The sequence below is a fragment of the Cygnus olor genome, chromosome 1 (assembly GCF_009769625.2).
Source record: "Cygnus olor isolate bCygOlo1 chromosome 1, bCygOlo1.pri.v2, whole genome shotgun sequence".
Classification (NCBI taxonomy): Eukaryota; Metazoa; Chordata; class Aves; order Anseriformes; family Anatidae; genus Cygnus; species Cygnus olor.
Window position 1 is genome coordinate 37346648 of NC_049169.1, and position 10132 is coordinate 37356779.

Genomic DNA, 10132 nt, shown 5'->3' on the forward strand with positions numbered 1-10132 from the left:
ATTTTTCTTCCTTTCTGTCCAGCTTATTTAGCTTGAAATGAGTGACTAATTAGAATACACGAATATGCAGAAACAAATGTTAATTTGACCACTATGAAGGAAATGCCTAGGTAAAATTAAGTACAAAAAAGAAGTTTGAGTTTGCTTAACATCCTGTGCCACCAATAGTCATTCTACAGGAAAAGCTAACAGAGTACTACTCTAACTATATTTAAAACCCCTTAAGCGCTCGTGCAGTAGACTGAGATTTTAAAATACTAAAACTAGAACATAATTCTCTGAGAAAGTCTAAATTAAAGGTGTTTTCATCTTTCTAAAGAAACGTAGCAAATGGCTAGAGGGAACACTACCAAGATTTTGCATACTGTGCTTCTGTCTGCTTTTTGCATAAAGCAACCAACTCAAACCACCTATGAAAAACATGAAAAAAGCATCCTCCTCACTGAGTAAAAACTATATCTTCCTAATTTTCTAGTCTTATGAAACTGCATATTGCAATTCTAACCATAATTAAAATCTACGTAGAACACTGGAAACAAAAAATAATAATAATTAATTAAATCACAGCCCACTAAAACAAAAATACCCAGCAGATACGTGAAATGAAGTTCTCACATTAAAACATGAAAATATTTTCTTAAGGTGCATACCTGCAGAATACAGGAGGTATAGGGTACCACACCAAATAGGATGGAAGTAGGTGGGATTCAGAGGTTCAGCTGACAGTGGAAGACCCAAACCTGGATGCATGAGAATTACAGTAGGCTAAAAAAGAATCCATCCCTGGACATTTCTTTCCATCTGAAACTTTACGCAAGAAACTTTTTATTATGTGACATTAAATATGTTTAATTTCTTTCACCTTAGGAGAAGATAAGCAAAAATGGTTGTGAAAGATCCTCCTGCACATCCTCCTATAATGCATCCTATCCTACTGAGACTCTTCCCCATAGCCCTGAGCCACAGTCTCACTGCGCAGAGAGTGGAAGCGCACATTCACACCCACATAATGTATTTCCATAATTATCCCATCCTATTTCCAAGGGTGTAGAGAGATTTCATCTTAAAACACAAAGGACCAGCATGATACATAACACTAAAATGAAACAACACTTGATATAAATCCTCCTCTTTACCCATCTTCTGTCTGGTATCAGTTTTCCATATCAGGGATAACAGTTGAAATTTAGGTTTATGAACTATTTGGTGCAGAGGAATGCCTGTGCTCCCTCAGAACACCATGATGGGTGTTCTACCTCTTTTCTTACTCATATTTAATAGCGGTAATCATTTGGTAGCAATGAAAACCTTGTTATGCATCACTATTGAAAGCATCTACCAGTAATAAGTTGTGCATTTCTTCGATCAAAGAATGAGTTATTGCAACAATAATTTTTTTTCCATTTGTTTAATAAATTGAAGGAGTGGTTCAAAGTAATAAAGGATGGGCAATTGGAGAGAAATCTGACAGGGAAGACTGCAACTAGGAAACTGGAGCAATGAAAAAGTCCCTCTGGGGGAAAAAAAAAAAAAAAAAGAAAAAAAAAGGTACCCAGAAGAAGATGATTTGTATCCTGAGCCCCCTGTGTTTTATCAGGGTCAAGATACAGTAGATAAATACAAAGATTTTACTGCAGGTGAGCTCTAACAAGAATAAAATTCTGTTCAAACGTCAAAGAACAAACAAACACACAACAACAAAAAAACAGCCACAGGCAAATTTTCCATTATGATCATGTGAATTTATGACTAAAGAATATGTAAATATATATGCAAATTAAGCCATCCATCTGGAGTCCCCTGCCCTAGAGGCACAGGCCAACATAACATGATGGCAATGAAGAATCCAGTTGTTCAGATGGATTAACCCTTCTCCTTCTCTCTAAACACCCGATGCACACAATCATTCTCGTTTTGAATCTTGAGTTTTAAATAATTCCTATCATCCTTGCACAATCTGAAACTGCAAAACCTATCGAGTGTAAAGAACAAAGACTAGCAGAGCAACTTGAAAGGCAAAAGGACAACTTCACATGTAACCTCGCATTAATGAGACCCGAGTATTACATGTCCACAGAACTGAAGTATCACAGTTCCATCCACAAGTCTTCTGTACAATAGCAAGGCCCATTGAGCATTAGTGTGGTACTTCATCTCCCTCATGCCAAACAGCAGTTTGGAAAATGAGAACTACTGACACCTCTTTATGGATGAGCTTTGATTTCCCTTCTGTCCCCATTCCAAGGGCACAGAGCAGGTTCTACAGTTCAGATCATAATTTGTTTCCTATTGTAAATCCACCTTCATCCACTCAAGGAAAAAACAACAACCAAACAAAATTAGAAAACCTTTATCTTTACACTGTTATTAAATGGCTAATATATATATATATATATATATATATAAAGCAAATATACAAGCTCTAAAAACTGTCTGTTCAGTTCTCCTCCATGAGGTTGATATTCCTGGTTTTGAATGTTAAGAGGCAAACCACAGGCAAAAAAAAAAATGCGTTACATCTTGAGCTGGTGAAACTCGCCCACTTCTGCCATGAGTTTTGCCATTTTTTGCTGAAAATTCACTCGTACATTAATAGCTTTGCCATATAAAATTCTGGGGCCAACTATAAAGTGTTTCATTCAGCACTCACAGGGCAATGATACAAGACATAACATACTTCTGGTTTTGTTTGCAAAGTACTATGAGATATTGACCTTAACACACATTTTAGAAGGGATAGGGTAATTGAGGTTTCTTCTTCTTGAAAGCTCATCATTCCCAAACAAGAGAGTACTTGAAAATTTACGTCCTGTGGCACTTAACAGTGGGGAAACAAACAAACAACAACAACAAAAAAAACAACCAACACGCAAAACTTTTCAAACTCCCTTTTGATGTTGCTTTGTACTTCAGGATTTGTTTAATTCCTCTCTTGTAGCCCTCCTCTTCATTGGTAAATACAAACACTAATCACAGTTTTCTCAAGAAGTCATCCCTAAAAAACACTTTCTTCCCCTGTGTAAAACATTTTCATCCCTACTCTCTCTTCCCTGTTCTCTTCAACCAGATCTTTGTCTTCACGTCTTGTTTCTGTTGTGGTCTATGCGCTATCATTTCAGCAATCTGCTACTGCAACTACGGGCGTTTGAGCTCCTTAAAATGTACCTGGACATCAGAGTCAAAACTGTGCATATCAATAAACAAGTAGTGTTCCTTTTGGTTAATTACGAAAGACAAAGGAGGTGAATGCAATGTTCAAAATGCAAGTCCCGCATTTCTTAATACACACATGAAGTGGCAGAGCTCATAATTTCACCTGAATATACAACAGACCAAGCTAATCCAAGATTTCAGTCTTCACCAACACTAACCGAAGGATGAAAAAAAGTGAAATTTTATACCATCACAATCAATGTACAAAACCAATGCAGCTATCTTCACTATCCTGAAGTTTTGTAATTTATTGCAGACATTGCAACTGAGAAGCATTTTCACTATTTTACATGCTCAGTATACATCTATAGACAGCACTTCTAAAAGATGAAAATTCAGACTGGATGTGGATTTTACAAGATGACTTGTTAAATATTTCTATTTTGCTTACTCAACCATTAAAATTTTGCTCAGAACCACTGAAGCAACTGTGTACTAATGCTCATAAATTCTCCCTAGTTTTATACCATCTTGTACGGAGACTATCACATGATACAGACTGGCATTTAGGATTCTTTAATAAACTATTTTGGAATTTGCAATTCTATTTTCTCCTTAAAAAAAAAAAAAGCTTAGGTCTCAGTTTAACCCCTTCAAAGAGGTGTTTCAGGTATTTGCAATCTACTGTCCTATTCTCTAGTCTTGGAATTGGTTTGCCTATAAATTATTCCATGCACTACCATGAGGGGGGCCTGGAATCTCCAAGTGCAGGTCACTACCTTTGTGTACTTCTACAGCTTAGGATCTCAATCTACAAATCTTCTAAGTGCTCAAACCTATGCACTGTCCACTGAGCTCAATAGTGAGTATCATGATTATTAGCAGTTGCTCCAGTAAGATGCTTACATCTGTGCAGTACTGTCCCATACTAACTACAGATGCAGTTGTGCCACAAGTTTTGTTTTACTTAAGAAAAACATGGGTGAAATGAAAATAACCTCACACTGGAGGGGGAAAAAAAGGAAAGAGAAAAAGAAAAAAGTGAACTTCTTCGTTGGACCTAAACAACATTGTGGAAGCTGGGGCTGATAGCTTGACATTTCATTTTCCAAGAAGTCTAAACAACTACAATAAATTTACAAATGTAGACATGCCGCACTGTTAAATTTCATTTCACGGTCAGTAAGCAAACATTACCAAACTGTAAGTACTGTCATCCTCTGTCTTTTTAGTTAGAAATCTTGTAGCCAATAAAGGTTTGACCTTGAAATATTTCACAGATGGATGAATTTGCTTAATTTGCTACTCACTTTGTTACCGATTTTGCAGAACTGCAAAGTTAAGTCACATTTACACTAATTTCAGGGGGAAGGTCTCCTCACCCACTTTACAATAACTTTACAAACTGCATCATTAGTAAGGGTCACTAAAAGTGCATTAACCGATCATGCATCTGAATTACCATGAAAAAATCAGTTTGGGAATTAAAAATGCAAAGATAATGCAGAAGCTAAGGATTGTTTTCTTTGTGTTTAGCACTCCTACAAATATTTGTAGTGCAAAAACATAAAAGTAAACCTATACGCTATTTTTGAGGAGGTTCTAATACATTGACAAAACTAACATAAGTTTTCCTATTATGAAACCACTGGAAATATACAGCTTGGTGTGTGAAGGGGATGACTGTTACAGTAGACAGACATCAAATTCTATTATTTTTTTTTTACATGAATGGAGTCTACACATTGAAATTAAAAATTCCAACTCTGTTTACTCAAGGGATACCTATTATTTTGTGATCACAGAACCACAGAATGGTTGAGGTTGAAAGGGCCCTCTAGAGATCATCTGGTCCAACACTGCTGATCAGGATCACCTAGGGCACGTTGCGCAGGATGGCATCCAGGCGGGTTTTGAATATCTCCAAAGAAGGAGACTCCACAACCTCTCTGGGCAACCTGTTCAGTGCTCTGTCCCCCTCACAGTAACGAAGTGCCCTCTCATATTCAGCCAGACTTTCGTGTGTCTCAGTTTGTGCCCGTTGCTTCTTGTCTTGTTGCTGGGCACCACTGAAAAGAGTCTGGTTCCAACTTCTTGACACCCTCCCTTCAAATATTTGTATACGTTGATAATGTCTCAGTCTTCTGTTCTCCACACTAACCAGGCCCAGCTCTCTTAGCTTAAAAATTCTGCTCAGTTACAAGACATTATAATTCATTATCACTTCAAATCTCAATCAATACATTAAATCTCATTTTTGCAAAGAACAAAAATTCATTCTGGTCTAACTGTAAAATAAGGAGAATAATTGAATTAAAATTGTGAAACTTTAAAAAGGACTTAAGATCTCCAATGAGTTGTAAATTACTGTAAACTAACAAGGAAGTTAAAAATAAGCATTTCATATATTTCAAGAAAAAGAAAAAAAGAAAAAAAAAAGCAAACAAAATTTTGTTTCAAGTAGTACATGGTTATTTCTTTTTTGTCCCTAGTGATTCCATTATGAAAGCCCTACCATCTCCATCCTGCAAACACACATCCAAACTGGTGACTTCCCACACTTCATACAGCTACACTGAAATCATCAAGACTTTTCAGACAATTAAACTGAAGCCCATTCTGCCCATGCTTTAAACAGTGTTTCTCTCACACACTTTCTTTGCATCCTGCTTCTATGCTCACATAGAGGAAACCCACTCTAACAGAGGAAGACCACTGCCCAGCATGTTGACCCACACTTCCTTTTATTCCCGCAGTCAGGATTTTCTCTCTCTAGTCGCACATGGTTTGACCTTAGACATAAAATGCAAAATATTTGGACCAGACTCTCTGCTGGTCACTAATAAATATATATATATATACATATTTGTTATTATTATTATGGTTACTCTGAACTTTAAATTGACTTTTGTGAACATTCGATGATTCTACACAATGTTTTGGGTTGGAAGGAACCTTAAAGATCACCTAATTCCAACCTCCCTGCCACTTAGGCCAATAGGAAAGTTTCATCAACTTTCAAGGAGTTTTTTGTTGGATTCTGAATTCAAGCTTCAGGGAATCCTGTATAAGAACCTACAAGAAATCACGTGTGTGCCACACAGTGGGGACAGGTTAGGGGGATTCACTCTTTTATTCTTTTGTTCCTTGATGTCGTCAACTGTTACACATGAGCACAGAGTCCAAAAGCTGAGACTTGGCAGGTAAGGCAAAAGTAAAGCATGCAAGAGCTGGAGGAGAAAAACCACTTGCTTCTCTGTCTTTAAAAAGTGACAGCTCTAATACAGTGTACATGTGCTACTGAACTGATAACTATCACATGCCCTTTTTATTTTAATAAAAGAACATAGGAATGGAAGAATTTCAGCCACTAATTTTGGAAAATGACTAACCATCTGGTTTTGGAAGACTATTCTATATTCTTGAATACTATGCATGCCATTTGGGCTGAAATCAAGTCCTACATTCACGTGTGCATTAGTGATTTACGAGCAGTCATATCTTTTATTTTACACAGTGTATTTAATAACCTCTTGAGGGGAAGATAAAAAATTATGAGTTACATTTAAGTTTATGAAATGAGGATTTAAATTAGATTTAATAAGATGTTTCCTGTATGCCAGTGCAGCCAATCTTCCCAGAATCCCTTCTGATGACACTTCCAAGAGGTTAAAGGGAAAAGACGATACTGAGAATGGACTTGGAGGCATTGCTGCCCACAGCTACATTGTTGAATGTACTGTATGTGTAATAATACTTGACCAGCTGCTCTAACACCAGCTCCTGGACTAAAGCAAATGAGAATCTCAATTTGTAGTTCAAGTACACGTTTATAGCATACAAAATTTAGGAGCAAAAGTTTGAAAATGTAATTTAAAGACACTCTACAAGTCAATAGGCAAAATCAGAGTAAAGCCAGACCTTTCCCATACTCTTTGCACTTACCATTTCTCCCTCATTTTTTCCACTTCTGCAGTTTTTGAGACCTAGGTTAATATTTTGAAGTCTTACAATGGCAATATTTTGCAGTTCATCAAGTAACCGTTTTGAGTTCGGAGTCCTACAATCTCGGCGCACTGAAAAGCTAAACTACAGAGTGGGTCACCATTTAAGATGATCCTTTTTTTCTAAATGTAGTGGGAAAAGATAACGAAACAAAAATAAATACCTATTCACAAAATACAAGGTGAAAAACCATTCCTTATTTCTTCACAAAACCAGCTCAGTGCTGAAGTACTCGTGTTGGGCTCTGTGCTTCATACTGTGCCCTGTGAATGACAACATTGCTGAGTCAAGCATCACATTGATTCATGGGGTGGCAGTGGGTACCTGCACCCCAAATCCACCATGAGGAGTTGAACATGGACTGGCAATTATTTGCCAAGGAAAAACATTTTCAAGTTTTTCATTTGTTCGTTTTTTTGCACTCTCAGCAAGTTAGCATGTAGTGAATGTTCCAGCAAAGTCACAGCATTTGAAACAACATTAAATTGGCAGCACAGAGTTGCAGGGGGTTGTCTAGAAATGTGTTTATGCTAATGCTTGTGTGTGTTTGCTTAAAAATTTACGCAGAAGGATGTTTAAATTATGTTAATGGCCTGACTGCAAGTGAAGAAATGCAATATTCAAACCACATGCAGGCCTTCTTCCAAACCCATGCGTATTTATTGTTAAAGGGCACATCAACACCCATTAAGCACAACGAGAATTTGTTTTACCCCCTCACAGTTATAGCTAATACGACTTAGACTTCTTGTATTAGTTTAAAACTGGACCTAAAACCAAAGGGCCAACCATTTGTGGTCATTAAAAGAGTCCATGGTACCCTCACATAAGAGAAGGAGCTACACTGCTGATGTCCTGAACAAAACCTCAACATTTGCTGGCAATTCTGCTACATCTGCAGAAGGCAGATCTTCCCCACTGTTGCAACTGGAGAAGCGATAACCTGGCTGACGACAATTTAACAATCTCAAGGACATTATTAGTCACCTTTGAGAACTCATAGAGATGTAAGACAACTAGAAAAGGTCAACTACACTGTTAAAAAAAAAAAAGCAGAAGAAAGAGACAGGGATGGAAGGAGAGGAAGAGCATCTTTACACAATTGGCATTAAAATTCCATTCATGTGAAAACTAAAGTAAAAAATTTAACAGAATAGTTTGAAAACAACTGGGAAAAAACAACAAGAACAACAAAAAAAAAACAGCCAACCTGGATTTCTCATGGCTAAATCATGTGAAATCAGCAGCAAGACAGAAAACCAGACAAAGAGGACACAACAGATGCCATGTGCTATGATGAACATTCTCACAATTAATATATGTCACTCAAAGAAAGTTTGCCTTTCTCAGGGTGAACACAAAACTGATTGGAAAGCTATGCTAAGATTTGCAATTAGTTATCCAATGCCCAGAGAAGCAAATCATTTGGATGTTTCTGGATCCACTGCTATCCAATATTTTCTTTTCTATACATTAAACCCATACAAACCTTTATGTTCCATTCCAATACTAATATATCTATTTACAGTATATCACCAATCTTAAACCAGATGTAAGCCCTCTGGATGAGCAGATCAGAATATACTCAAGTAATCATCTGAAAGAAAACAGGATGCCATTCAACAGAGAGAAGTGTCAGATATTCCAATAAGCAGCAGTATTAAACTACATAAACTGAGGATGAAGAAGTGATTCGGTAGGTGTTACCATGAAAAGCACCTGGGGACCACAGTCATTCAGAAGTTGAACCCAACACCATAACCCCCATCCAGTATTTGCAGGTTAGGCAAACATACAAATATATTTAACTTAACTATAGCAGACAAAGTTACTTCTCTGCTTTCCTCTGCACTGGTAAGGTCTCAATCGGACATTTCTGTCCACAGTTAAAATGTAACAGTTACAAAAAAAAAAAAAAATGTGCCTGGACTAAAGGCCTGTGAAATTTAATCTGAAAATGAGGGGAAAAAAAGGTGGAGAAAAGACTGTGGTAGCAACAAAATGAAGAGAGCAACAAAATGACAGAATGAGAAAAAATTAAAAAAAAAAAAAAAAAGATAAAACATTTTCTATCATCTACAGGAAGATTCAAGTAGAACATAAAGGAAAACATTCTGCAGGTTAGGGCAGTGAAGAGTGGGACAGTGTGACAGAAACCCCTAGACAAAAGTGCTGCACCTGAGCTGGAACAATTCCATTCAACTGCACGGGCACCAAGTGAAAGCAGCTCTGCAGAACAGGTCTGTGGGGGCCTGGTGGACAACATGTTGAATGCACGTCTGCAATGCAGCCTTGTAGAAAGGAAGACCAGCTCCGTACTGGGCTGTACCAGTAAACACATAGGCAGCAGATAAAGTGAAGTGATCATTATCCGCAGCTCTGCACTTGTGAGACTCTACCTGAGGTATTTTGTCCCGTTTTGGTAGACAAAAAGACTTATCCAGTCCATCGGGGAGCCACCAAGATGATCCCGGGATGGATTACACAATGTATGGAGAGAGGCTGAGGGACCCAGATTTGTTTTGTCTTAAGGAAAAAGACAAAGTGATCATCTAGGGGCTGTGCTGTTTTCGAAAATACGAACAAGGGAGCGTCAGACTCCTCTCAGAAGTTCACTGCAAAAGGACAAAAGGCAACAAACAAGTTGAAAAGGGAAATTCCAACTATTTTGTTTGGATGAAAGGGGTTAGAACTCATAATACTGGTGGTTAAACATTGGAGCAAGATGCTCAGAGAAGACTTACCACCCTCAGAGTTATTCAAAATTCAGCTGAATGTGGCCCCGAGCAATTCGATCTGACTTTGAAGGTGGCCCTGCCTTGAACAGTGGGCTGGACTAGGCAACCTCCAGAGCTCCTGCAGCCTAAATTATTCCATAATTCTCTGCGATACAGGGTCTGTGAGGAATGACAAAGACAGTGCCTTGGGCTAAGAGATGGACTATACGATCTCCAGAGGATCATTCCAGCTTTTT